At 40.8% G+C, this 27,177-nt stretch overlaps 1 protein-coding gene and 1 pseudogene across 2 annotated transcripts in view; one reads left to right on the top strand and one right to left on the bottom strand.

Moving 5' to 3' along the window:
• Window positions 1-27,177, bottom strand: part of Diaph1 (diaphanous related formin 1) — a 106,294-nt gene that overhangs the window by 17,952 nt on the left and 61,165 nt on the right. The window lies entirely within an intron of this gene.
• Window positions 1,494-25,482, top strand: LOC121453529 (annotated as a pseudogene).

Raw genomic sequence — 27,177 nt, 5'->3', positions numbered from 1 at the left:
AGGGAAATTAGAAAAATACCATTAAGGATACACCACCTCTGTGTGTTACTGAATTACAACTGTCCTGGCAGAATAGCCTTCACTCCTATCTCTCTATTGTATTCCTTCAAGACTAATCTCATCAGCCACTCTTCTATGGCTAAATGAACCCACAAGAATAACTCCTTTTCATTCTGCAATACTCATCCATAATACTTTCCTTCTTAAGTAGAATCTACCTACAGAACATCAAACAGACTGGATCAAAAAAAGTGCCCTCAATTAAAAAATGGATAAGGAAAATGTGGTACATTAACAAAATGGAGTACTACACAGCAGAAAAAAATAACATCTTGAAATTTGCAGGCAATGGATGGAGCTAGAAAACATCACTTTGAGTAAGGTAACCTAGCCCCAGAAAGACAATTATCACATGTACTCACTTATAAGTGGTTTTTTTTTTCTTTTGGTTTTTTGAGACAGGGTTTCTCTGTGGTTTTGGAGCCTGTCCTGGAACTTATAAGTGGTTTTTAAACACAAAGCAAAGAAAACCAGCCTACAAATCACAATCCCAGAGAACCTAGACAACAATGAGGACCCTAAGAGAGACATACATAGGTCTAATGTACATGGGAAGTAGAAAAATACAAGATCTCCTGAGTAAATTGGGAGCATGGGGACCTTGGGAGAGAGTTGAAGGGGAGGGGAGAGACAGGAAGGGGAGCAGAGAAAAATGTAGAGCTCAATAAAACTCAATCAAGATTTTAAAAATATACTGTCATACTGGAGGAAACAGGGACCACATTGGGCAGTCATACTATAAAATACTGTCAAATACTGTAGGAAACAGGGACCACACTGTGTAAACATACTATAAAATACTGTCATATTCTGGAGGAAACAAGGACTGTACTGGATAGATGTAACTGTATAATGTAAAGAGGTGTCAGCTTCCTAGCCACATAGCAATAGCTCTGAAGTCAATCAACTGCTTCTGAGTATGAGAATGGCATCCTCGAGCATAAGAGTGGCAGAATACACTCAACATTACCCCCCTTTTTTGATTGTTTTTGAGACAAGATTTTACTAAATAGCTCTGGTAGATCCAGAACTCTTACTCTGTAGATCTGACTGGCCTTAAACTGTCAACAATCCTCCTACCTCTGCCTTCCAAGGAGTATGATTACAGACATGTACACTAACGCCTTGTTACAACATAAGTCATTTTTTACAACATTTGAAAGACCACATTCAAAACAATAACCAAGTTAAATGACAAAGGTACACAAAACTAAGTCTTCCTTGGGCTAGGTGTACGGTCAGTGATAGAGCACAATGCCTAATACTGCAGAGAAAATGTCATTTATTCCTCTGACCTAGGAGTTCCAATTCAAGAAATGAAAACTGTTAAATACGTGAAGATTCATTATTTCAGCAATAATGTATTTGAGACCTTAACTAGTGGAGGGTTGTGCTGAACTATGGGAATAAGACAGACAAACAAAGACAAGAATATGCCTCAGGGCCTTCGTGTGGCTGCCATGGTTGCCAGGAGAGCTGCAGAGCCCGTGGCAGAAGTCAAGAAAAGGGGGACCAGCACGGACCTGTGGAGGCAGACGCAGGCTGCGGGGACCAGCGCGGACCAGTGCAGACAGGCGCTGCGGCAGACACAGGCCACGGGGACCAGTGCGGACCGGCGCGGAACACCAAGAGCAGATCGCTCCACTACAATTAAATTAAAGAGAGCTACAGTATTGAAAACAGCTTGGTATTGGCATAAAAACAGAGAAGTCGACCAATGGAATCGAATAGAAGACCCTGACTTTAGCCCACAAACCTATGAAGACCTGATTTTCGATAAAGGAGCTAAAAGTAAGTATACAATGGAAAAAAGAGAGCATCTTCAACAAATTGTGCTGGCAAAACTGGATGTCAATCTGTAGAAGAATGAAAATAGATCCATATCTACCACCATGCACAAAACTCAAGTCCAAATGGATTAAAGACCTCAATATCAGTCCAAACACACTGAACCTGATAGAAGAGAAAGTGGGAAGTACTCTACAACACTTGGGCACAGGAGACCACTTCCTACGTATAACCCCAGCAGCACAAACATTAAGGGCCTCATTGAATAAATGGGATCTCCTGAGACTGAGAAGCTTCTGTAAAGCAAAGGACACTGTCACTAAGACAAAAAGGCAACCTACTGACTGGGAGAAGATCTTCACCAACCCCGCAACTGACAAAGGTCTGATCTCCAAAATATATAAAGAACTCAAGAAACTAGACCATAAAAGGCTAATCAACCCAATTATAAAATGGGGCACTGAGCTGAACAGAGAATTCTCAGCAGAGGAAGTTCAAATGGCCAAAAGACACTTAAGGTCATGCTCAACTTCCTAAGCGATCAGGGAAATGCAAATCAAAACAACTTTAAGATACCATCTTACACCTGTCAGAATGGCTAAAATCAAAAACACCAATGATAGCCTTTGCTGGAGAGGTTGTGGAGAAAGGGGTACACTCATCCATTGCTGGTGGGAATGCAAACTTGTGCAACCACTTTGGAAAGCAGTGTGGCGGTTTCTCAGGAAATTCGGGATCAACCTACCCCTGGACCCAGCAATACCACTCTTGGGAATATACCCAAGAGATGCCCTATCATACAACAAAAGTATATGCTCAACTATGTTCACAGCAGCATTGTTTGTAATAGCCAGAACCTGGAAACAACCTAGATGCCCTTAAATGGAAGAATGGATGAAGAAAGAATGGAATATATACATATTAGAGTACTACTCAGCAGTAAAAAACAAGGACTTCTTGAATTTTGCATGCAAATGGATGGAAATAGAAAACACTATCCTGAGTGAGGTAACCCAGACCCAAAAAGAGGAACATGGGATGTACTCACTCATATTTGGTTTCTAGCCATAAATAAAGGACATTGAGCCTATAATTCGTGATCCTAGAGAAGCTAAGTAAGAAGGAGAACCCAAAGAAAAACATATAGGCATCCTCCTGAACATTAACCTTCATCAGGCGATGAAAGGAGACAGAGACAGAGACCCACATTGGAGCACCGAACAGAAATCTCAAGGTTCAAATCAGGAGCAAAAGGAGAGAGAGCATGAGCAAGGAACTCAGGACCACGAGGGGTGCACCCACACACTGAGACAATGGGGATGTTCTATCGGGAACTCACCAAGGCCAGCTGGCCCAGGTCTGAAAAGGCCTAGGATAAAACCGGACTCGCTGAATATAGCGGATAATGAGGACTACTGAGAACTTAAGAACAATGGCAATGGGTTTTTGATCCTACTGCACGTACTGGCTTTGTGGGAGCCTAGGCAGTTTGGATGCTCACCTTACTAGACCTGGATGGAGGTGGGTGGTCCTTGGACTACCCACAGGGCAGGGAACCCTGATTTCTCTTTGGGCTGACGAGGGAGGGGGGACTTGATTGGGGGAGGGGGGGAAATGGGAGGCGGTGGCGGGGAAGAGACAGAAATCTTTAATAAATAAATAAATAAATAAGAAGTTAAGAAAAAAAAAGAATATGCCTCACTAATAAAGTAAAGCAGACTACGTCTTCCAATAGACCTATTATGTTATATGACAGTAAGGGCTGTGAAAAGAAAATCAAGCAGGGAAAGGAAACTAGAGATTTAGCAGGGAGATTGCGTGGTTGGGAAATGGCTGACAAAAGAGAGGTGACATTTGAGTCAAGACCATTAGAAGCTAGAGGAATAAGCCTGAGTCAGCTGATCTTGGTTGTCAACCTGACTACATCTGGAATCAACAAAAATCCAAGCTGCTGGGCATGATTGTGAAGGATTTTCTCCCCACCTCTGATTTTGTGTTTTGAAACAGCCCTGACTGTCCTCAACTCTATAGACCGGGCGGGCCTCATCTCAGAGATCCACTTGCCTCTACCTCACAAGTGCTGGAATTAAAGAAGTGTGCTATCATGCCCAAAAGATTTACACTTTATGTTTCCAATTTTTTATATGTAGAGATCTATGTAATTTGATATATGTACCATGTAAGTGCTAACAAGTCAATAAAATATAGTAGTATAAAGTTAAAATAGAGTGATAGGGTGGAAACATGTCTAGTGACTACAGAAATGGAAAAGTGTCATCGATAGGTGTGATATATTTAGAGCACTAAAACCAACTCACATCAATGAACAAAGGATGGTCTAATTCAGGGACTGGTTAGCTTCTGATTGAAGAACTATAGATGGTGTCCCCTTCACATATGCTGAAATTTAAGAGTCATTTGGGCAGAGGAAATCCCAGTTGAGAAAACACTCTCACCAGATTGGTCAAGCATGTGGCGCATTTTCTTGACTGATGACTGATGAGGGAGAGCCCAGCTCACTGTGTGCAGTACCACCCTGATGGTGGTATCAGCTGATGGTCCTGAGTGCTGTAAGAAAGCAGGCTAAGCAAGCCATGAGGAACGAGCAGTGCTCCTTCACGGTTTCTGCTCCACGTTCCTGCCGACTAAGATGAATCTGGCACACAGGTTACTGATGTGGGAGTGATTTCTTATTAATAAAGAAACTGCCTAGACCCATTTGATAGGCCAACCCTTAGGTAGGCGGAGTAAACAGAACAGAATGCTGGGAGAAAGAAGCTGAGTCAAGGAGTTGCCATGATTCTCCCACTCCAGAAAGATGCAGGTTAAGATCTTTCCTGGTAAGCCAGCTCATGGGCTACACAGATTATTAGAAATGGGCTAGTCCAGGTGCGAGAGTTAGCTGAGAAAAGGCTAGATATAACGGGCCAAGCAGTGTTTAAAAGAATAGTTTTCGTGTAATTATTTCGGGTAAAGCTAGCCGTGCAGGCGGCCGGGTGCCAGGGACGCAGCCCGCCGCTCCTATTTCAACAGGTTACACCATGAAAGATCATTAACAGCGCCCCCATTCAGCAGGAAGCAGTTTGGAGAGAAAAAACTGTGCCCATATTCCCAAATATTGTTTATAAATGTTCTTTTACATTTAAGGAGGATATGATATACATATGAATAATTTGCATTGGTATGGATTTTAAGGTCAATTTTGTTATATGTAAATGTATTTCTGATCTTGATTAAGGTATTGTGATTGTGTAGTTCATTTAAAAATGTAATGTATAATTAGGAAATATAGGTTGTTAATGGATAATCATCAATAATAGTCAAGCTTGTAGTCATGTTAGTTAGATTGGCATTTAATGTTTTAATAACTTAGGGCTTTTCCTAACAATGAGACACGTCTGCTCCTGGCAGCACCAGCTACTTCAAGAGGAAGATGGGCATTGAAGAGGCTCCTTATGGAGTTTGATAGCTATTTGGGCAAGAAACTGCTCTTGCTTGGACTGTTGCATAAACTGGACACAAAGAACCCACAGAGAGAGGACTGCTGAACTTGCCTAAAGGTGAGATGATTCTTTGGGGTTCCTGATTCATGAAAGAGTCTGTAAGACATACTGCAGGACACAGCAGAAAGTGACTGAACTGTCTTTGGAATTTCCTGCTTCATGGAAATGTCTGCTGGATACTATGGGCTTGTAGGCTGAAGATGGATGCCCCAACAGTACAAAAGAACTTTGGGTGACTGTTCAGGCAGCAAGATGTCTGTCATTTCTAGAGTTTTGGAAGTTGCTTATTTCTTGTTTGCTTAGGTAATATTATATCCTTCTGGAGTCTTTTATGGAGTTGAAGAATAGATAGATAGTTATAGTTTTCCATTGTTATAAAAGATAAAATAGATATAAATATTCTTGCTTAATAACTGTTTTGTTATATGTAATTTTGCTATGTTAAATTAAAGCCTTTCTTTTTTTTGTTTAAACAGAAAAAGGGGAAATGATGGAGGAGGGTCACCTGTCTATGTGTTACTCTCGTTGGTTAATAAAGAAACTGCCTTGGCTTTTTGATAGGGCAGAATTTAGATAGGTGGAGGAGGCAGAACAGAATGCTGGGAGAAAGAAAGCATAGTCGGTGAGACACCATGGAGCCAGCCACCAGGTCAGACATGCTGAATCTTCCTGGTAAGCCACCACCTCGTGGTGCTACACACATTAATAGAAATGGGTTGATCAAGATGTGAGAGTTAGCCAGTAAGAGGCTAGAACTAACGGGCCAAGCAGTGTTTAAAAGGATACAATTTGTGTGTTGTTATTTCCGGGGCTAAGCTAGCAGTGTGGGAGCCGGGCGGGATGAAAAGCAGGCCTGTTCGCCTCCTCACTACAAAGTAGAGACCCTTATGGATGGCTGTGATCCAAAAACACTTTAGTGACAAGACAGACTGGCTACAAATCTGATTCCTGATCTAATCCATAGTACTGAAACAAGTGGCTCTCCACTTCGACAATTAAAGAAAAAAATAAAAGGCTACATATTGAGCACATGGGAAAGTTTAAGGAAAGGGAAAGGAAAAATGATGTAATTATAATCTCAAAAAAAAAACAAGAAATTAAGATGATATGAAAGACAGCCTGGGGTTGGTGAGATGGCTCCATGGGTAAGGTACTTGCCTCCTGGATGGAACCCACAGAGTAGAAGGAGAAAATGGATTCTCACAAGCTGTTCTCTGGTCTCCATGTGTGCGCCATGGTGCATGTACACTCCTCTACCACACTGAATCTATCTTTTAAACAAAAGATAGTCTGGTTTGGTCCCACAACATTAAAAATATTCCAATACAATGAAAGCAATCAAATAAATATATAAAGAAATGACAACTTAAAGAAAAATTATCTAAAAATGTTGGTTTAATGCTCAGAAAAACACCCTGAACACATAGAACAGTTGCTAAGAAGTAGTAAATTGATCAAATACTGGAGGATTGCTTCAATCCTCTGATGGCTCTGACCAGAGTACAGAGTGCAGTTCGGCTCTCCTCATTAATTAAAAGGAGTCATCTTGAGTGTGAATGTGAACCTAGAAACGGTAAACCAGGGGCACACCAGGCAGCTCCAAAACAACAGACAAGTCCTGGCACAGCTCAAACCCTCACCCTCCTAGGGAATACCCAAGACCCTTTCCAGACAGTGTTAACACCATCTGGAGTTGCTATAATTTCTTATGTACAGTATCTAGCCTTAAATCAGACTTACAAGGCATGCCAAAAAAAAAAAAATCCAAATTTGAAGGAAAATAAAATCCAATTGACACACAATATATTTCCCAGATAATGGAGCAAGTGTACAAGGATTTATAGCCATAATTAATCACTCATGGTGGAGGCTCATAGCTTATGCTGGTTGGTTTTTATTAACTTGACACAAACTTAGAAACATCTGATCTCAACAGAGAAATAACCTCATCAGATCACCTGTAGGCAAGTGCTCTAGAGAGCATTTTTTTTTTTTGTGATTAATGATTGTTGTGTCTGGCTCACTGTAGGTGGTACTATCTCTGGGTAGGTGGTTCTGGGTTGTGTAAGAAAGCAGGCTGAGCAAGCTATGTAAGGCAAGCCATACAGAGCAAGTTCCTTGATGGTCTCTGCTTAAGTTCTTGCCTGGAACTCCCTTCATGAAAGAAAGCCTTTCCTTCCCAAGGTGCTTTGTGGTTATGCTGTTTATCAGTTACAGAAACCAAACTAAGACACCGCTATAAACCACCATTTAGAGGGGATGAGACAGGACTACCGCTATGAGAACTGAAGGCCAGCCAGAGATACAAAATTGAGATTCTTTCTTTAAATAAATAAATAAAAATTTAAGAATAAAATAACTATAGGTAATATATTCAAGAAAATTGGGGTGGTGAAAAAGAAAAAAACCTACTCAGAAGGAAAGCATGAAGTAGGTAGTCAAAACCAAGTTCTGGTGCTGAGTTGGCTAGTCAACCTGACACAAACCTAGAGTCATCTGAAAGAAGGGAGCTTAACTGAAGGATCATCTATCTCATGGGATTGCCTGCAGGTAAGTCTGTAGGGGGCATTTTCTTAATTACTGATGTGGGAAGATCCTGCCCACTGTGGGTGGTACCACCTCTGGGCAGTGAGAGAAGACAGGCTGAGCAAGCAATGGAGAGCAGTTAGTAAGCAGCACTCCTCCATGGCTTCTGCTTCAGTTCCTGCCTCAACTTCCCTTCATGATGGATTCTAAGCTGTAAAATGAAATAAACTCTTTCCTCCTTAAGTTAGTTTTGTTCAGTGTTTTCTTTTGGCAACAGAAAGCAACTAAAGGAAGCTGGGTGGTAGTGGTGCACAGCTTTAGTCCCAGCACTCTGGAGGCAGAAGCAGATGGATCTCTGTGAGTAAAGGACCAGCCTGGTCTACAGAGTGAGTTCCAGAACAGCCAAGGCTGCAAAGAAAAACTCTTTATTTAGTTGCGGGTTTCACCCCAGTCTTCTGGCATTCCTTTTGAAATGTTGGGTGGAAAGTTCCATTTCAAAGCTCCCTCCCCTGGGAGTTGCCTCAGTCCAAACTCCACCTCCAAGAAAGCCCACCAAATGGTGACCCCTCCCACGGGCTATTTAAACTGCCCTCCTCCCCCAGAGAATGAACATATAGTCTCCCGGTTTTCTATGGCCTTTCAGTTTTCTGGTCCCCTCTCCCTGTTTTCCAGGGGGTCACCAGGAGTGTTGACAGCCATTAAACCTGGGTATCTTTTAATATGGTCTAATTTGGTCTGATTGGGATTACTGCATTGGCAGAGAGGTTTGTCCCCTAAGGAAAAATACTTAACAACCCTGTCTTTTATTTTTTTATTTTTTATTTATTTTTTTTTTTTTTTGGTTTTTCGAGACAGGGTTTCTCTGTGGTTTTGGAGCCTGTCCTGGAACTAGCTCTTGTAGACCAGGCTGGTCTCGAACTCACAGAGATCCGCCTGCCTCTGCCTCCCGACTGCTGGGATTAAAGGCATGCGCCACCACGGCCCGGCCCAACCCTGTCTTGAAAAAGAAAAGAAAGTAGTACTAGAGGAGAAGTTGGTACCAGAAAAGTGGGATTACTGTGATGGTGTTGGCCATGTTGTTTTAGGATTGTGGAAGGGTTTTAGAGCTGAGGGCTGGAAAATCCACCGAATACCAAAAAAAATGCAGATTAGAGAGACCTGACTTGTGAAGTTTTGAGGGAAGAGTAGAAGTCCCTCAAGACTCTACAGCAATCATTCCTCTGCTATTAAGAATATTAATATTGGGCTGGAGAGATGGCTCAGTGGTTAAGAGCATTGCCTGCTCTTCCAAAGGCCCTGAGTTCAGTTCCCAGCAACCACATGGTGGCTCACAACCATCTGTAATGAGGTCTGGAGCCCTCTTCTGGTGTGCAGACATACACAGAGACAGAATAGTGTATACATAATAAATAAATATTTAAAAAAAGAATATTAAGAATCTATTGCTTCTGGTTAGCTGGGGCTGAAGAATCAGGCGAATAATAAGAAGCCAGTTACTAGGTCGAATGCTGCTGGCTAGCCAGGGCTGAAAATCACTGTGATTAAAAGAGATCAGAATCACTGAGATGAAATCCAAGAAGTATTTCCTCAGGGTCAGCACACAGAAGTTGTGGTCCAGAGGTGACCAAGGCTGCATTTCAAACTAGCGGCTGCACTTGGCAATGTGTAATGGAAAGCATGAGGGGTCCTGGAGAGCAGCTGAAGAAGCTTAGCACTTTGAGAAGCCACAAGAGCCACTGGTCAAAGTGCAGCCTCAGCTGCAGTGAGACTCAGAATTTGAGATACCAGGACCATGGGTTGAGTACCAAGGACAGCAGCAGGCCTGGCATGGGGCCAGCCTGAGCCTATGAAACAAGCTATGTGTGCTGTGCATGGCAGAGTTGGAGAGATGAGGCTACTCAAGCCCTTTTCTAGCTCAAAAATTCATGAGTCTCAGGTGTTAGACACTGAGCTAATTACACTGTTGATTTTGACTCTGCTTTGATCTCACTGTAACTGTACCCTAGTCCATCCCTTTTGAAACCAGTATATAAATTTCTTTATTTTACAGAAACCCACAGTTAAGAGACCTTGGATTTCTAAAGATAACTTGGACTTTTAAATAGCTGGAGTTTTTACAAGACTGTGGATCTTTTAAAAGCTGGGCTATATTATACTAATGATATTGAATACTATGTTATGATACTAGTGTGCCATCTTGGGAATAAACAAGGAAAGGTTATAGTTGAATAGTGACATGTTTGTGTGTGAAGCTGAGAAGGGGTCAACTGTGCTACTTAATTTCTGTCAACTTAACACAAACCTAGAGTTATCTGAAAAGAGGGAACCTTAATTGAGAGATTACCTCCATGGGAATGCATGCAAGTAAATATGTGGAAGCATTTATTAATGATTGATGGAGGAGAGAACAGCTCACAATAGACAGGGACACCACTGGGCAGGAGGTCCAGCAAACTGAACAAGCCACGGACAGAAGCCAGTAAGCAGCATTCTTCCATAATCTTTGCTTCACTTCCTACCTTCACTTCCTTCCTTATGGATGATAAGCTGTAGGATGAAATGAACCCTTTACTCACCAAGTTGCTTTTGGTCACTGTATTAATCACAGCAATAGAAAACAAACTAAGATAAATATCATCTCAAAAAATGATGAAAAATTCCAATTTTTATTAGAGTATAGTAAGTCAAATGTGCCTATCATCTAGGCTACCCACTAGAAGGGTAACAAAAAGATGAGAAAAATACTAAATAAATTTTAAAGTAATCCATAAGAAGGCAAGAATGAAAAAAGACATGAAACAGGAAAATCAAAGAGAAAATTAGCAGCGATGAGAAACAGACTAGCTGGAAAGAATTAAGTGCATTCCTATGAAAAGATAAGAAAGCATAGTAAGTATATGCTTCTTACAAGAGACACATTAAAGACAGAAATATATACCAAGGGTGAAACGGGGCAAAAGATATGCCAATTATAAGAAATATTAGAAAAAAAGTTGATGCAGCTAGATTGGTATCAGACAGAAATGTCTTCTCTAATAATCATGAACAGATTGACTTATACAGGGCAAATCCACAAGAAAGACAGAATAATTCTAAATTGACTGCACCAAACAATTTAGTTTCAGAATACAAAAAGGAACTGTTTACTGCTCGCTCAGAGGAGGTGAGACCTAGGAAAATGGAGCCTAAAAAATGAATCCAAGGGGCTGGAGAGATGACTCAGAGGTTAAGAGCACTGATTGTTCTTCCAGAGGTCCTGAGTTCAATTCCCAGCAACCACATGGTGGTTCACAACCATCTGTAATGAAATCTGGTACCTTCTTCTGGCCTGCAGGCATACATGCAGACAGAACACTGTATACAAAATAAATAAATAAATCTTAAAAAAAATAAATCCAACTAAAGTCTCATACAATAGCCAACTTTATTCAGTACATCAGGCAATCAATACTCTGAGCGTTAAGAAGAATCACATAAATTCCCATGAGTACAAGCTATATACAATTACACATGGCAAAAACATGTTTCTCCATAGAGACATATAATGACAGCAGCAAGCAATAATGAGTAACCTGAAGTAAACTCATTCGTACTCACTACACCTAAGGGTGAGAAAACACATTTCAAGAACAATTCCGTGTTTTGAAGGAAGTAAGGTCACAGATTTTTGACCTGTTTTCTTGGAGTTTTCTCACAAGCATTTAGGATTCGCCTCCATGTCCCTGTTGTGGAATAATGCTTTTGTATACTATAATGATTTGTCACTCATATTGGTTTAATAAAGTGCTGATTGACCAGTAGCCAGGCAGAAGTATAGGCAGGGTAACCAGACTAAAAGAATTCTGGGAAGGCTTTGTTTGCGACCTGCCCACCAGCACGGAGGCCTGATCTCTCAGCGCCAGGAGAGACAGCATTGGGGTGAGTTTCTGGCCCAGGGGCGCCAGCCTCGGAAGGGGAGCTCAGAGGTTCCTTGGCCCCCTATCCTTCTTGGGCTCTCTGCAGGGCCTCCACTCCCTGCATACCTCCTCTTTCTTCCTAGCCCACCCAGCTCCCATCCAGAACCCTCCCCACTTCGGCCCCACTGTTCTCTTTCTGCACATAACATCACAGACAGGTCCGAATCCTCGGGGCACTCAAGCGGGCGGGACTCCCTTTGTTTCTATCGCCTGCCTGCACCAAGCAGGGTAGGCGCTTTGTTTGCGACCTGCCCACCAGCACGGAGGCCTGATCTCTCGGCGCCAGGAGAGACAGCATTGGGGGTAGGCACTTTGTTTGCAAGCTGCCCAACCAGCACGGAGACCTGATCTCTTGGCGCCAGGAGAGCCAACATTGGGGAGAGCCAGTGTTGGGTAGGCAAGGAGACCTGATCCGGTAAAAGAAAATTCATAAGGGAGCATTTGGAAGAAGAGATGGGCAGACGCCAAGGCAAGAATTCGCCCAACAAGCTGAAAAGCAACATGAAGCCACCAGAAACCAGCGACCTCACAACGGGAGGACATGAACACCTTAATCAAGAAGAAGTAGAAAAGATTGACTTCATGAAAGTGATTGATGCCCTTAAACAGCATGTAAAAAACGCCCATATAGAAATGGATGAGAAATATAACAGAAAGTTTGAAGAATTGAATAAATCAGTGAATGATACCCTAGAAAACCAAGGAAAAACAATCAAACAGATAATGGAAACAGTTCAAGACTTGAAAACTGAACTGGAGGCAAAGAAGAAAACACAAACAGAGGGCCGGCTGGACATGGAAAATTTAAGTAAACAAACAGAGTCTACAGAAACAAGCATAACCAACAGAATACAAGAGTTAGAAGAAAGAATCTCAGATTCTGAAGATACCATAGAGAAAATAAACACACTGATCAAAGAAAACAGCAAGTCCAACAAACTCTCATCACAAAATATTCAGGAAATATGGGACACAATAAAAAGACCAAACCTAAGAATAATAGGAGTAGAAGAAGGAGAAGAAGTGCAGCTCAATGGTCCAGAAAATATATTTAATAAAATTATAGAAGAAAACTTTCCCAACCTAAAGAAAGATATACCTATGAAGGTGCAAGAAGCATACAGAACACCGAATAGGCTGGATCAAAAAAAAACATGCCCTCGCCAAATAATTATCAAAACACAAAACATACAGAATAAGGAAAGAATATTAAGAGCTGCAAAGGAAAAAGGTCAAATTACTTATAAAGGTAAACCTATCAGACTTACACCTGACTTCTCCATGGAAACCATGAAAGCCAGAAGGTCCTGGATAGATGTACTGCAGAAACTGAGAGACCATGGATGCAAGCCCAGACTACTATACCCAGCCAAGCTTTCGTTCACTATAAATGGAGAAAATAAAATTTTCCACGATAAAAACAAATTTAAACAATACGCAGCCACAAATCCAGCCTTACAGAAAGTAATAGAAGGAAAATCACTAACCAAGGAGTCCAACAATGACCACAATAACTCAGACATCTAGAGACCCTTCACAAACACAAATCAAAGAAGGGAAACACACAAACTCTACTACTAAAAAAATGACCAGCGTTAACAACCACTGGTCATTAATATCACTTAATGTCAATGGACTTAACTCACCTATTAAAAGGCACAGGCTAAGAGATTGGATACGAAAACAGGATCCAACATTCTGCTGTTTACAAGAAACACACCTCAACCACAAAGACAGGCACCTACTCAGAGTAAAGGGCTGGGAAAAGGCTTATCAAGCAAATGGACCTAAGAAACAAGCAGGTGTGGCCATACTAATCTCTAACAAAGTAGACTTCAAACTTAAATCAATCAGAAGAGATGGAGAGGGGCATTTTATACTCATAACAGGAACACTTCATCAGGATGAAGTCTCAATCCTGAACATCTATGCCCCTAATATAAAAGCACCCACATACATAAAAGAAACATTGCTAAAACTCAAAGCAGCCATCAAACCGCACACACTAATAGTAGGAGACTTCAACACTCCTCTCTCACCAATGGACAGGTCAATCAGACAGAAACCTTACAGAGAAATAAGAGAATTAATGGAGGTAATGAATCAAATGGACTTAACAGACATCTATAGAACTTTCCATCCAAATAGGAAAGAATATACCTTCTTCTCTGCAGCTCATAGAACCTTCTCAAAAATCGACCACATAGTCGGTAACAAAGCAAACATCCACAGTTACAAAAAAATATTAGTAACCACCTGTGTCTTATCAGATCACCATGGATTAAAGTTAGAATTCAACAACAATGCTACCCTCAGAAAGCCTACAAACTTATGGAAACTGAACAGTCAACTACTGAACCATACCTGGATTAAGGAAGAAATTAAGAAAGAAATTAAAGTCTTCCTGGAATTCAATGAAAATAAAGAAACAACATACTTAAACTTATGGGACACTATGAAAGCAGTCCTAAGAGGAAAGTTCATAGCACTAAGTGCCCACTTAAAGAAAACAGAGAAAGCTCACATTGGAGACTTAACAGCCCACCTGAAAGCTCTAGAAAAAAAAGAAGCAGACTCACCTAGGAGGAGTAGAAGACTGGAAATAATCAAACTGAGGGCTGAAATCAACAAAATAGAAACACAGAAAACAATACAAAGAATCAATGAAACAAAAAGCTGGTTCCTGGAGAAAATCAACAAGATTGACGAACCCCTAACCAAACTAATCAAACGGCAGAGAGAGAATTTGCAAATTAATAAGATCAGAAATGAAAAGGGGGACATAACCACAGACACAGAGGAAATTCAGAGAATCATTAGATCTTACTACAAAAGCCTATATGCCACAAAACTGGAAAATGTAAAGGAAATGGACACTTTTTTTAGATAAATACCATATACCAAAGTTAAACCAGGACCAGGTGAACAATCTAAATAGACCTGTTAGTCGTGAAGAATTAGAAGAGGTTATCAAAAACCTCCCTACCAAAAAAAGCCCAGGACCAGATGGTTTCAATGCAGAATTCTACCAGAACTTCCAAGAAGAACTAATACCTATACTCCTTAATGTTTTTCACAATATAGAAACAGAAGAGTCATTGCCAAATTCCTTTTATGAAGCTACAGTCACTCTGATACCAAAACCACACAAAGACTCAACCAAGAAAGAGAATTACAGGCCAATCTCACTCATGAACATCGACGCAAAAATCCTCAACAAAATACTGGCAAACCGTATCCAAGAACACATTAGAAAAATTATCCATTATGATCAAGTAGGCTTCATCCCAGGGATGCAGGGCTGGTTCAACATACGAAAATCTATCAATGTAATCCATCATATAAATAAACTGAAAGAAAAAAACCATATGATCATTTCATTAGATGCTGAAAAAGCATTTGACAAAATTCAACATGCCTTTATGATAAAAGTATTAAAGAGATTAGGGATAGAAGGGTCATACCTAAATATAATAAAAGCTATATACAGCAAGCCGACAGCTAACATCAAATTTAATGGAGAGAAACTTAAAGCAACAAGACAAGGCTGTCCACTCTCGCCATACCTCTTCAATATAGTGCTTGAAGTTCTAGCAATAGCAATAAGGCAACATAAGGGGATCAAGGGGATTCGAATTGGAAAGGAAGAAGTGAAACTTTCGTTATTTGCAGATGATATGATAGTGTACATAAGCAACCCCCAAAACTCCACCAAAGAACTTTTACAGCTGATAAACACCTTTAGTAATGTGGCAGGATACAAGATCAACTCCAAAAAATCAGTCGCCCTCTTATACACAAAGGATATGGAAGCAGAGAGGGAAATCAGAGAAGCTTCACCTTTCACCATAGCCACAAACAGCATAAAATATCTTGGGGTAACTCTAACCAAGGAAGTGAAAGATCTATTTGATAAGAACTTTAAGGCATTGAAGAAAGAAACTGAGGAGTATACCAGAAAATGGAAGCACCTCCCTTGCTCTTGGATTGGGAGGATCAACATAGTAAAAATGGCAATTCTACCAAAGGCAATTTATAGATTCAATGCAATCCCCATCAAGGTCCCATCAAAATTCTTCACAGATCTTGAGAGGACAATAATCAACTTTATATGGAAAAAACAAAAAACCCAGGATAGCCAAAACAATCCTATACAATAAAGGATTGTCTGGAGGCATTACCATCCCTGACTTCAAACTCTATTACAGAGCTACAGTGATGAAAACAGTGTGGTACTGGCATAAAAACAGAGAAGTCGACCAATGGAATCGTATAGAAGACCCGGATTTTAACCCACAAACCTATGAACACCTCATTTTCGATAAAGGAGCTAAAAGTATACAATGGAAGAAAGAAAGGATCTTCAACAAATGGTGCTGTCACAACTGGATGTCAACCTGTAGAAGAATGAAAATAGACCCATATCTATCACCATGCACAAAACTCAAGTCCAAATGGATTAAAGACCTCACTATCAGTCAGAACACATTGAACCTGATAGAAGAGAAAGTGGGAAGTACCCTACAACAGATGGGCACAGGAGATCGCTTCCTATGTGTAACCCCAACAGCACAAACATTAAGGGCAACATTGAATAAATGGGACCTACTTAAACTGAGAAGCTTCTGTAAAGCAAAGGACACTGTCACCAAGACAAAAAGGCAACCTACTGACTGGGAGAAGATCTTCACCAACCCCGCAACAGACAAAGGTCTGATCTCCAAAATATATAGAGAACTCAGGAAACTAGACTTTAAAATGCTAATTAACCCAATTAAAAAATGGGGCACTGAGCTGAACAGAGAATTCTCAGCAGAGGAAGTTCAAATGGCCAAAAGACACTTAAGGTCATGCTCAACCTCCTTAGCGATCAGGGAAATGCAAATCAAAACAACTTTGAGATATCATCTTACACCTGTCAGAATGGCTAAAATAAAAAACTCCAATGATAGCCTTTGCTGGAGAGGCTGTGGAGGAAGGGGTACCCTCATCCATTGCTGGTGGGAATGCAATCTTGTGCAACCACTTTGGAAATCGTTGTTTCGGTTTCTCAGGAAATTCGGGATCAACCTACCCCTGGACCCAGCAATACCACTCCTGGGAATATACCCAAGAGATGCCCGATCATATGACAAGAGCATTTGTTCAACTATGTTCATAGCAATATTATTTGTAATAGCCAGAACCTGGAAACAACCTAGATGCCCTTCAATGGAAGAATGGATGAAGAAAGTGTGGAATATCTACACATTAGAGTACTACGCTGAGGTAAAAAACAATGACTTCTCGAATTTTGCATGCAAATGGATGGAAATAGAAAACACTATCCTGAGTGAGGTAACCCAGACCCAAAAAGAGGAACATGGGATGTACTCACTCATAATTGGTTTCTAGCCATAAACAAGGGTCACGGAGTCTACAATTGGTGATCCCAAAGAAGCTAAGTAAGAAGGTGAACCAAAGGAAAAACATATAGTTGTCCTCTTGGCTATGGGAAGTAGACAAAATTGCCGGGGAGAAAATTGAGATCTTGTGGGTGGGGTGGGATGGGGGTAAGGGGAGATGGGGAGAGAAAAGGGAGAAGGGGAGAATGGGGGGAACTTGGGGAAAAAGGAGGATTGGGATAAAGGAAGGTTGGATAGGGGAGCACGGAAGCACAATTCTTAGTTAAGGGAGCCACCTTAGAGTTGGCAAGAGACTTGAACCTAGAGTGGCTCCCAGATGCCCAAGCCAAGGTCCCCAGTTAGTTCCTTGGGCAGCTGAGGATAGGGAACCTGAAATGACCCTATCCTATAGCAATACTGACGATTATCTTGCATATCATCATAGAACCTTCATCTGGTGATGGATGGAGATAGAGACAGAGACCCACACAGGAGCACTGGACTGAGTTCCCAAGGTCCCAATGAGGAGCAGAAGGAGGGAGAACATGAGCAAAGAAGTCGGGACCACCAGGGGTGCACCCACCCACTGAGACAGTGGAGCTGATCTATTGGGAGCTCACCAAGGCCAGCTGGACTGTGACTGAAAAAAGCATGGGATAAAACTGGACTCTCTGAGCATGGCAAACAATGAGGGCTGATGAGAAGCCAAGGACAATGGCACGGGGTTTTGAACCTACGTAATGTGCAGGCTTTGTGGGAGCCTAGCCAGTTTGGATGTTCACCTTCCTAGAAATGGACAGAGAGGGGAGGACCTAGGACTTACCACAGGGCAGGGAACCCTGACTGCTCTTTGGACTGGAGAGGGAGGGGGAGAGGAGTGGGGGGAGGGGGAGAAGGGTGGGAGGAGGGGGAGAAGGGTGGAAGGAGGGGGAGGGAAATGGGAGGCTGGGAGGAGGTGGAAACTTGTTTTTTTTTTCTCCTTCTCTCAATAAAAAAATGGAAAAAAAAAGAGAAACAGAAAGAATTTCCAATAAAAGCATAAGTGAGGCAAAAAAAAAAAAAGAATTCTGGGAAGAGGAAAAGCAGAGAGTAGTCACCAGCCAGACACAGTGGAAGCAAAATGAGAATGCTGCACTGAGAAAAGGTACTCTAAGCCACATGGCTAAACATAGATAAGAATTATGGGTTAATTTAAGTTGTAAGAGCAAGTTAATAAGCCTGAGCTAATAGGCCAAACAGTTTATAATTAATGTAAGCCTCGGTATGTTTCTTTGGGACTGAACGGCTACAGGACTAGGCAGGACAGAAACTTTTGTCTACATGTCCCTATGATAGGAACAACCAGATGAATTAAAGATAGTGGAATTAATATCCTTATTATAGTAACTATCAAAAAAAGCAACCATTTGGAAATGCTAGCGCATGCTTGCAATTCAAGAATTCTAAAGGCTAAGGCAAAAGGACTGTGAGACCAAGGCCAAAATGGGCTGTATATTAATCAAACAAACTGTCTTAGTTAGGATACTTACTTTTGCTGTGGTGAAACACCATGACCAAAAGCACCTGGGAAGAAACTGTGCTCCATATAACAGTTCATCATTGAAAGCAGTTTGAGGGCAGGAAGCTAGAGGCAGGAACTAATTCAGAGGCCATAAAGGGGTGTTGTGTACTAGCTTGCTCAACCTGCTTTCTTAAAGAAGCAAGGAGCACCAGCCCAGGGATGGCCCCACCCACAATGAGCTGGGTCCTCCCACATCAATCACTAATTAAGAACATGCATTACAGCCAGATCTTATGCGACATTTTCTTAAGTGAGGCTCCCTCCTCTCTGATGACTCTAGATAGTGTTAAGTTGACTTAAAACCAACCAGTACACAAATAAAAACAAAAAACAGCGGGGCGATGGTGGCGCACGCCTTTAACCCCAGCACTCGGGAGGCAGAGGCAGGCGGATCTCTGTGAGTTCGAGACCAGTCTGGTCTACAAGAGCTAGTTCCAGGACAGGCTCCAAAGCCACAAAGAAACCCTTTCTCGAAAAACCAAAAACAAAACAAAACAAACAAACAAACAAAAAAAACAGACAAAATAGGAACACATTTAATAAACCTGATCTACTTAATAAAACGGTACGTCAAAAATGACAAAATACATTTTCTGTGTGTATATAGCATATAGCACAAAATTCAGGACATGCTAAATGAATATCAAGCCTGAACAAATTTCAAAGAACAATAATCACAGAAATCATTCCAAGTATGTTGCCTGACCACAAAAGTATTGAGCTGGAATTCAGTTAAAAGATAACTAGAAAATTCCCACCTATTTGGACATTAAACAAAAATAACTCTGGAGCCAGGCAGGATATTAAATCAGATACCAGAAAATATTTTCAGTGCGATGAAATCAACACATGACATGGAACAATAGAACACATGGAAAACAAAAACATAATGGAAGATTTCAGTCTAGGTGTTAAAATATAACTAAGCATGTTAGAAACATAGAACATTTTATAATTAAGATCAACTGTATCTGTATTCCATGTCTTTTGCTATGTGATAACCTTCATGCATGGGGACTCTGTCAAGTCACCAGAAGGCCAGCATCAGTTATGGTCCATTAGTGGATCAAAACCCTCCCAGTGCTAGAACAATCTTGGTACCTCCTATGAGACTATGAGACAAGATTTTGATTCATACTCTGTTGAGGCTTTAGTGCTAAATGCCTGGAATAGTCAACGAATAAAGAACAGAACTGTCAGTTGGACTTGTTTATAAGGAAAAAAAATCAATTTAGGGCCGGTGAGATAGCTCAGTGAGTAAAGTACTTGTCATGTATTGTGAGGACCCGAGTTGGGATTCCTAGAACCCATGTAAAGCCGGACATGGAGTCTGTAATTCCAGTTCTCCATAGTAAGATGGGAGAACCCTCAAAAGCTTGCAAGCCAGCTAGACTGGCATAAACAGTATTGAGCAACAAGAGACCCTGGCAAACAAGGTAGAAGGTGAAGTCTATCACCTGAGGCTGCCTCTGTGCACACATATGCTGTGGCATTCATGCTTACCCCCCCCCACACACACACACAGACACACACACACGATGGGGGGAAGGGAGGTTTAGAAAATTCCCGAAGTTAAATATAGAGGGTGAAGAGAGAGTGAGAGCAAGAGAGAGAGCGAGAGAGAGATTTAGAAAATTCCCTAGGTTAAATACAAAGTCTAGACTTCAAAAGGATGAAAAAGTATAAAGTTATACTAGACAAATTCTAACTAAAAGGAAGTTGTATTAATAAATGATGGAGGAAGGTCATTGGTTAAATAAAAAGAAACTGCTTGGCCCTCATTGTTAGAAGATAGGTGGGAGGAGTAAACAGAACAGAACGCTGGGAGGAAGAGGAAGTGATCTCAGACTCAACAGCTCTCTTCTCGGGAGCAGATGCCTCAGACAGAGACGCCATGCTCCCGGCTCCTGGTCAGACACACGATGAAGCTCCGACCCAGGATGGACGTAGGCTAGAATCTTCCCGGTAAGCGCACCTAGCTGTGCTACATAGAATATTAGACATGGGCTAGTCCAGGTGCAAGAGTTAGCCTAGAAGAGGCTAGATAGAAATGGGCCAAGCAGTGATTAAAAGAATACAGTGTCCGTGTAATTATTTTGGGGCATAAGCTAGCTGAGCAGGCGGTTGGGGTGCTGGGAACGCAGCCCTATCACCCTTATTACTACAAATAAACAAATATTTTAAAAAATCAGAGTAGAAGAGATACAAACTCTTTAGCAATAAAAGGTATAGTTCATTAAGATGTAAGAATTTGGATTTGTATGCACCTAGCAATGTATCTTTAATCATAATCTTAAACACTAAATGCATATAACCTCAATCTAACATCGGACAAACTTACTGTTACATCAAGGTAATAAAGAATGAAGGTTGAGTCCAGTTTTTACTGCAGACTCTTAGTAACTTAACCTCTCCCTTTCCCTTCCATATTGTACTGATGGAAAGGGTGATAATTAACATTTGCTCCTTCTTTTGAAACAAACAAACAAAAAAGAAGTTTCAAACTATGCTCTGTTTGTCTGTGTGCAGAGAACTCCCATCCTGGCTGCACCTTTAGCTATAATAAAAGCTTAGGGCTGCCCCCTTTCCTTGCTTTCTGCTCAGCACATATCCCTCCCAACTGTGCCCTTCAGGTTTTGTTCTGGAACTTACTATGAGGGAACTGAAAGAACATACACATAATCTCCAAGAGCACACAGTATATTTATAATGCTTATGATATTGTAGTTGGTGCTCTTGTGATTTTGATCTTTAGGAATTGGTAATCAAAATCACAAGAGCACCAGCTATCATACCATTAGCTAGATATCCTAAATCTAGTCCCTGGAAACCATGAATAAAAAGCTTATGTAGCAAAGTGACTATGGGCATGAATAACTGAAAGATCTTGAGATGAGAGGTATTATTCTGAATTGTCTAGGTAGTTTCAATATATCAAACAGGTAACAGGAAGACAGAAGAGCAAGAGTTAAAGATGAAAAAACAGAAGCAGAGGTCTGTGAAAGTTGAAGATTCTTTGCTATGTCCTTCAAGAAGGAAGGATTGAAGAACCAGCCTGCTTCCATTTTAGGCTTAAAAGCCATCTTATAGTAAAAAAAACTAGCTTCATTCCTATTCATAATTAAACTTCTGTTTCTCCAGCATTGGGCTATGCCCCACCTGTACTCTTAACTACAAATGGTTCTGTTCTGCCTGTTCCAGGAATAGCAATCGTGTCTTTGTTTTAAAAAGTTGTTTATAACCATCTTGTAAACCTACCACTGTTTCAAAAGGTTGTATGACTACCTTGTTATGACACCTTGTTGTTAAGACTACTTTGCTATACCTACCTTGCAATCATGTCTTTGTTTCAGGAGGTTATTAGGACTAATTTGTTATGCTTGTGTTCTGCTCCTGTAACCCCACCTGTTTTGCTCACCAAATCCCCCATTTGGAAACCCTTGAGCTATTAAAAAACAAAAAACAAAAAACCTTGTCTTCCTCATATCCAATGCTGAACTCTCAAACTCTGCCTTAGGAGAGGCATCTGGGTACAGGAATAAAAAAGCCTGCTTTAATTAATTTGGCCATGATGAGTTGGTGGTCTCTCTCCTCCCATCTTTAGGATTAAATTAACCCTCAGTCAGAAACACAGATTGTTGGAAAAGCCAAGGAAACATTGTTCTTTAGAGACCCCAGAAAGAATCCCAGTTCTGCCAACACCCTGACTTTGGAACTTAAGAGCCTCCAGGACGGAAAGATAATTCCTTGGGGTCTTTTTTTTAAAAAAAAAAAAAAGTACATTGTTTTAAGTCACTAAATCTGTGGTCACTTTTTTTCTAACCAGCAACAGAAAACACATATATTCTATTTACATGGAAATTAAGCACTCATAAATAACCCATTGAAAAGAAACAATGGAAATCAGAAAACATACATGACCAAGTGATGACAGAACTGCTTCCTGCTATGAGCTGAAACTGTTCTCCTAAAATTAGCACAGGAAACCCTAAACCCCTAATCCTCACCATGTGAATTTAAATTGGCCATTCAGACAGTCCCTAATCTAACCTGCCTGGATTACTCACCGGATGGATGGATGGATGGATGGATAGATAGATAGATAGATAGACAGACAGACAGACAGACAGACAGACAAAAATGAGAATATGGTAAAAATATGCAAACTAAGAAGAAAAGCCTCAGTCAATTGAATCTGAGAAATCATCTGCTGTTTAAGCAACTGATGTCTGCTTCTCTGCTACTGCAGTCACAGCAAATGAACATGTTTTCTACCAAAAGTGAATGGATATACCTAAAAAATAATTTACTTAGAAATTTATGGTCTCAAATGCACACGGGGGAGGAGCTAAGGGGCACCTGAAGCTGGGGAGGAGCTAAGGGGCACCTGAAGCTGGGGAGGAGCTAAGGGGCACCTGAAGCTGGGGAGGAGCTAAGGGGCACCTGAAGCTGGGGAGGAGCTAAGGGCACCTGAAGCTGGGGAGGAGCAAAGGGGCACCTGAAGCTGGGGAGGTGGCTCAGCAAATAACAACTCAGAACTGCTTTTCCAGAGGACCAGGGTTCCAGGGGTAACTTACAACCACCTGAATTTCCAGTTCCAGGGGATTCAATGCCTCTGGGTCCCTAGGGCACCAGTAAACATATTCCATATATATCCACACACACATAAATCAAAAATAAATCTTAAAAAGGAAATTAGACTGAGAACAGTAAAGTTAACCTAAAGAAAAAAATTAAATGTATGAACTCCATTGCTTTTTAAATAAAAGACCATAAATCCATCTACCTCTGGTGAAAATGATCAGTAGTTAACAGTGAGAGTGAGTACTACAGATAAATTAGGTACAAATCACCAATATCCAAACAATGAGTGGCTTAGTGGCAGACTTTCTACCTAGCTTGTGAGGGTTTAGTCCTCCAGCACTGAAAATTCAGGACTGAACCAAGTATGCCTCAAGAACTAAGATAAAATCTATGTGAAATATATGCAAAATCTTTGCTAAAACAAACACCTTTTCTAGAAAAGTAGAGCTTAACAAAATTTACTGAGAAAATTGGAAATGAGCTATAACCATGACATAAAGCTTAAAATTTTCTTAGCTGGGACTGAAAAAACCCTCAGTGAATACAAGCACTTTTCTACAGAATGCTTTTCTAGAGAATCTGTATTCAAGTCCCAGCACCCATACAGCAGCTCACAACCCTTTGTAACTCCAGTTCCAGGGGATCTGACGTCCACTTAAAGCCTCCCTGGGCACTGCACTCACACTGTGCAGGGACATACACACAGGCAAAAAAACTCACACACATAAAAAGATGTCTTAGCTGACCCAGGTGACTTCACCACCTATTTTATTTCAAACATTTAAAGGATAAATAATGAAAGCCTCCAACTTCATATAAAAACTCTATAAATTAGAAAAATAGAGGGGAGTGGCGGCACACACCTTTAATCCCAGCACTCAGAGGCAGAGGCAGGTGGATCTCTGAGTTCTGGGACAACTTGTTCTACAATGCAAATTTGGACAACCAAGGATACATAGAGAAACCCTGTCTTGTAAAACCAAAACAAACAAACAAGCAAACAAAAAAAAATCAAACTTAACTCATTTTACAAATCTGACAAAATCTTTAATACCCAAATATGAAAATACTAAAGAAAAAAAACACACATTCCTAAACAAAATACAGCAAACTCAATTCAGCCACATAAAATGAAAAGGATAATCAATCATGCCCAGGTTTTATTTATTAAGGAATTTAAAGACTTTTGGGGGGGAGAATTTAACTGTATTTAGTTAATATATTTCACCACAATCACAGATTAAAGAAGATAAACAAGATCATCTTCACGATACAAAAACTTATTTTATGGAATTCAATTCCCATTCATAACAATACTCTAAGCAAACTTGGAATGAAAAGGAATTCTGTAAGTTTGACTAAGGAATTTACCAAAACCTAAAGGCAGAAAGCACACTTCATGGTAAAGGATGAAAACTTCCCTGAGATTGGAGGCAAAGGGCATTATGATCAAGTACATCCAACAATACTTATTATTTAAAATAGTATAGAAACCAATCTTTATGCCCACCCCCCAAAAGCCCACCAAAAGAAAACAAAGTTACTTTAGGGGCTGGAGAGATGGCTCAGTGGTTAAGAGCACTGCCTACTCTTCCAGAGGACCAGAGTTCAATTCCCAGCACTCACATGGCAGCTTACAACTCCAGTTTACAACTATAACTCAGGTTCCAGGGCTTCTGACACCCTCATACAGTCATGTAGCAGGCTCAGGTGCATTCAAGATTCTGTCTCACCAGTAATCCATCACACCACGACTAAGGAAGGCATTGCTCCTGGAGGTGTAACAGACATCAATGCTGCTCTATAAGAAGTGCTGAAGACTGCCCTCATCCATGATGGCCTTAGACACACGCCAGGCCCATCTTTGTGTGCTCGCACCCAATTGTGATGAGCCTGTGTATGTCAAGTTGGTGGAGGCACTTTATGCTGAACACCAATCAACCTAATTAAGGCTGAGACAACAAAAAACTAGGGGAATGGGTAGGCCTCTGTAAATTCGAGGAGGGGCGGGGAACGACAGAAAGTAGTTGTTGCTTGCAGTAGTGCAGTTGGTTAAGGACTATGGCAAAGAGTCTCAGGCCAAGAATTTCATCAAAGAGTACTTCAAATGCAAGAAATGAATAAAAACTTTTGGCTAACAACAACAACAACAACAAAAAAAAAAAAACCAGTCAAGTAGCAGGCTGAGGATATGCTTCAACAGAGATATCCACATGAGTATGAAGACCTGAGTTCGATTCTCTAGAACCCAAATAAAGCTGGACACAATAGTGTATGTCTGTAGTACCAGTTCTACCATGGAGAGATGAGAGGAAGACACAGGAGAAGCCCCACGAGCCTGCTGGCCATTTAATCTGGTGTAAGGAGCAGTGAACAAGAGACCCCTGTCTCAAACAAGCTGGAAGATGAGGTTGAACTCTTAAAAGTTGCTTGAAGCCCTGGATTCAGTCCCCGGATATTAATCTACACACCTTAGAACCCCTGATTTTTAACAAAAAAAGCAAAATATATCAAATGGAAAAAAGAAAGCATATTTAACAAATGGTGCTGGCATAACTGGATATCAACATGTAGAATGAAAAGAGATCCATATCTAGCACCATGTACAAAACTCAAGTCCAAATGCATCAAAGACTTCAACAACATAAAGCCAGCCACATTTGAACCTATAGAAGAGAAAGTAGGAAGTACACTTGAACACATTGGCACAGGAGACCACTTCCTAAATATAACCCCAGCAGCACAGACACTGAGAGAAACAATTAATAAATGGGCTCCTGAAACTGAAAAGCTTCTGTAAAACAAAGGACATTTGTTGTTTTGTCTGTTGAAATGGTCAACAAGACAAAACAACAGTCTATAGAATGGGAAAAGATCTTCACCAACCCCACATCAGACAGAGGTCTGATCTCCAAAATATACAAAGAACTCAAGAAATTGCTCATCAAAAGAATAATCCAATAAAAAAAAAATGGAGTACAGACCTAAACAGAGAACTCTCAACAGAGGAATCAGTGTGGCAATTTCTCAGAAAATTAGGAAACAACCTTCCTCAAGACCCAGTAATAACACTTTGGGGTGCTCAATTGTGCCACAAAGATATGTGCTCAACTATGTTCAGAGCAGCATTGTTTGTTATAGCCAGAACCCAGAAACAATCTAAATGCCCCTCGACCGAAGAATAGATAAGGAAAATGTGGTACTTTTTACACAATGGAGTACTACACAGCAAGAAAAAAAACGACATCTTGAATTTTGCAGGAAAATGAATGGAGCTAGAAAACATCATTTTGAGTGAGGTACCCCAGACATAGAAAGACAAGTATCACATGTACTCACTCATAAGTGGTTTTTAAACATAAAGCAAAGAAAACCAGCCTACAAATCACAATCCCAGAGAACCCAGACAACAATGAGGACTCTAAGAGAGACATACATGGATCTAATCTACAAGGGAAACAGAAAAAGACAAGATCTCCTGAGTAAACTGGGAGCGTGGGGACCTTGGGAGGAGATTGAAGGGGAGGGAAGAGATAGGGAGGGGAGCAGAGAAAAATGTAGAGCTCAATAAAAAATCAATAGTAAAAAGAAAAGATATATTGGCAAGAACCAACTAAATAAATACAGCCTGAATCAGGTTAATTCTTCAGTTCCAATTACTACTTTACAGCAGATGCAGAGAATAAAAGCACACACTATTTGAAACAAGCACAAAATCCAGAAGACAGGACTTCACAAACCAAGGACAGAGCTTTACAGCAAATAAATACCGAGAGAAGTCTGCAGGCTAAAGGGGCCAACTGAAAACCACAGGC

This window comes from Microtus oregoni, unplaced genomic scaffold (assembly GCF_018167655.1).
Source record: "Microtus oregoni isolate MIOR12 unplaced genomic scaffold, Mior012 000011F_ref0000422, whole genome shotgun sequence".
Classification (NCBI taxonomy): Eukaryota; Metazoa; Chordata; class Mammalia; order Rodentia; family Cricetidae; genus Microtus; species Microtus oregoni.
Note: the sequence above shows the minus strand (reverse complement) of the source record. Positions and strands in the feature narration are given on the sequence as shown.